Genomic DNA, 3,562 nt, shown 5'->3' on the forward strand with positions numbered 1-3,562 from the left:
TACCACAGCTCAAAGGCATCAATTATCCTTCTATCCTACCTAGTCATTGTCGAGCTCTCTGATGCATAACAAGTGATTGCAAGACCATGACCTGTATCAGGTGCACCTTAGTCTCCAGAGAGACACCATTGCTCTTCAGTACCCTGGAGAGGTCTTTACCAGCAGACTTTCCCATCACAATACGTCTTTTCAATTCCTGGCTTCTGGTGCCAAGAGTGTTGACTATGGAGCCAAGCAAACTAAAGCTGTGAACACTCAATCTCTTCACCCTCTATCCTGATGCTGCCAATTGGTCCAGCAGTGAGAATCTTTTGTCTTCTTGATATTGAGCCTGAATCCATACTGAAGGCTGTAGTCCTTGACCCTCAGCAGCAAGTGCTTCAGGTCCTCCTCAGTTTCAGCAAGCAGTGTTGTGTCATCAGCATAATGCAGATTGTTGATGGATCTTCCACCAGACCTGATGCCACACTTCTCCATATAGAGCCCAGCCTCCCAGATAATCTGTTTGCATACAGGTTGAAAAGATATAGAGATAGGACACATCCCGGATGTACACCCTTCTCAGTTTTGAACCATGCAGTGTTTCCTTGCTCTGTTTGATAACTGCCTCTTGGTCCAAGTATAGGTTTTGCATTAGCACAATCAAGTGCTCTGAGATTCCCATTCTTCTCAGAGTCAACCACAATTTGTTATGATCCATACAGTCAAATGCCTTTGCATAATCAATGAAGCAGACATTCCTCTGATATTCCCTGCTTTCAGCTAAGATCCATCTAACATTAGCTACAGTATCCCTAGTACCATGACCACGACCCCTTTTAAAGCAAGCCTGACTTCTGGCAGTTTTCTCCTGATGTGCTGTCCCAGTCGTTTTTGGATAATCTTCAGCAGAATCTTGCTTGCATGTGATATCGATGATATTGTTTTATAATTTCCACACCCTTTTGGGTCACCTTTCTTTGGAATGGGAACAAATATAGATCTCTTCCAGTCAGTTGGCCAAGTGGTGGTTCTCCAGATTTCTTGGTACAACTCTTTATCACCTTGAAAACCCAATCTGACAGTTCTGTTCTGCCATAGAGTCACCACAAGTCAGAATCCTCTTGATGGCAACAGATTTTTTTTTTCTATTTATTCCTGTACTTCTTTAGAAACAACTACAACAACAACAACAAACCAAGACATAAAAGAAAATGGTGTATGGTATTTAAGCAACAGATACACAAAGTACCTACCACATGCCACAATAATTTATTTAAAATGCAAGATCCTCATAACCTACTTCCAGCTAGATCTTGGGAAACAAGCACCAATCAAAATATCTGCCATCTACTGTGGCTAACTTTAAGGAAAATGGGAATCTCAGAGCACTTGATCGTGCGTATACAAAACCTATACTTGGGCCAAGAAGCAGTCCTCAGCACAGAGCAAGGAAACACTGCATGGTTCAAAAATCAGGAAAGGAATGTATCAGGGATGCATCTTGTCCCCATACATTTTCAATCTGTATGCAGAACAGATCATTGGGGAAGTGGGGCTTTCTGCGGCATCAGGATTGGAGGAAGACTCATTAATAACCTATGATATGGAGATAAGACAACCTTGCTTGCTGAAATGGAAGAAGACCTGAAGCACTTGCTGCAAAAGGTCAAAGACTGTAGTCTTCAATATGAATTGAAGCTCAACATCAAGAAGACAAAGATTCTCACCACTGGGCCAATTGGCAGCACCATGATAGATGGAGGTTGTTAGCAATTAACAGCTTGCTTGGCTCCACAATCAGCACTCTTTTCAGGAAATCAAGATTAATTGCATTGGGAAAATCTACTGTCATGGACCTGCCCAGAGTGCTGAAGAACAACAATGTTCTAGTCTAGAGACTAAGATTTACCTAATCTAGGCCATGGTCCTCTCAATTATGTGTTATGCTTCAGAGAATTGGACAGTGACTAAGGATGGAAGAAGAATAGATGCCTTCAAGTTGTGGTGCTGGAGAAGAGTCTTGAACATACCATGGATTGCCAAGAAAACAAATAGGTCTGTCTTGGAGAGGGTGAAACCCAGTCTCTCCTTGGAGGCTAGGATTTTGAAGCTCCACCTCACTTACTTTGGGCACGTGGCCAGGAGAGATCGGTCCTTAGAAAAGGACATCATGCTTGAAAGGGTGGACAGACAGCACATGAGAGGGAGACCCCAGATGAGATGGAGTGATACAGTGTCTAGGGTGATAGGGGTTGGTGTGTCAAGTTAGTGGGACTGGCCCAGGACAGGAAAGGGTTCAAAGCTGCTAAATACATAGGGCAGTATACATTGCAGGCAACTCAATGGCACATAACAACAATAATGTACAGGTTTGGAAGCAGGAGTGGCATCCACTTCCTAAATAACATCCCTCCAGAAACTGTGAACTTTGATAAATGTCAGTAGTTGTAGAGGGTCTTCAAGCCTTTTGTTCATAGGGTCGCTACAAGTTGTGCTCCACTTGAAGGAAAACAACAACAACGATAGTATTAGCACACACATGATAGAAATGATAAATTCTGATAATACAGGCTCTAAAAAAATTAATTACTATGATCAGATGTTAATGGGAATATATTAAAAATAAATGTAGGCTTCAGCTCCCGCGCTAGGAGGCTCCAGGTCGTTTGAACAGTTCAACTGAAAACATGGATATCAGACCAAATCATACAATTTATATCAACAATATGAATGACAAAATTAAAAAAGAAGAATTGAAGAGGTCTTTGTATGCCCTGTTTTCTCAGTTTGGCCATGTGGTAGATATTGTGGCTTTAAAGACCATGAAGATGAGGGGACAGGCTTTTGTTATATTTAAAGAACTTGGCTCATCCACAAACGCTTTGAGACAGTTACAGAGATTTCCATTTTATGGCAAACCAATGTGAATCCAATACGCAAAAACAGATTCTGATATAATTTCTAAAATGCGTGGAACTTTTGCTGACAGAGAAAAAGAAAGCAAAAACTGTGGAACAGGCTGCAGCAGCCACAAACAAAAAACCTGGTCAGGGAACACCAAATTAAGCTACTACTCAAGGAAATTCAACACCAAGTCCTCAGGTCCCTGATTACCCTCCAAACTATATTTTATTCCTTAATAATTTACCAGAAGAAACTAATGAGATGATGTTATCCATGCTGTTTAATCAGTTCCCTGGATTTAAGGAAGTGCGCTTGGTACCTGGCAGGAATGACATCGCATTTGTTGAGTTTGAAAACGATGGGCAAGCTGGTGCAGCTCGGGATGCTTTGCAGGGATTTAAGATCACACCATCCCATGCCATGAAGATCACTTATGCCAAGAAATAACACTTGGGGGAGTCTTCCTTGAAGGACTTGAACTTATTTATGTTTGTTTTGATAACTCTGGACAGGCCATTTTATAGTTGAGAGCAAGGGACATATTGAAAGTAAACTTTGTGGAAATACTTAGATAATTACCTTGTCTTTCTTAAGCTCTAGTGAGCCTTAAAGTATGAAGGCCTTAATTTTGTACAATAAACTTTTCTTTGTATTCTAAAAAAAAAAATGTAGGGAG

At 41.2% G+C, this 3,562-nt stretch overlaps 1 pseudogene; it reads left to right on the top strand.

Moving 5' to 3' along the window:
- Positions 1–2,669: 2,669 nt before the first annotated feature.
- LOC102855213 lies at positions 2,670–3,333 on the top strand (annotated as a pseudogene).
- The last annotated feature ends 229 nt before the right edge of the window (positions 3,334–3,562 follow it).

Source organism: Elephantulus edwardii, unplaced genomic scaffold, assembly GCF_000299155.1.
Source record: "Elephantulus edwardii isolate Elephantulus edwardi_28Jun2011 unplaced genomic scaffold, EleEdw1.0 scaffold00443, whole genome shotgun sequence".
Classification (NCBI taxonomy): domain Eukaryota; kingdom Metazoa; phylum Chordata; class Mammalia; order Macroscelidea; family Macroscelididae; genus Elephantulus; species Elephantulus edwardii.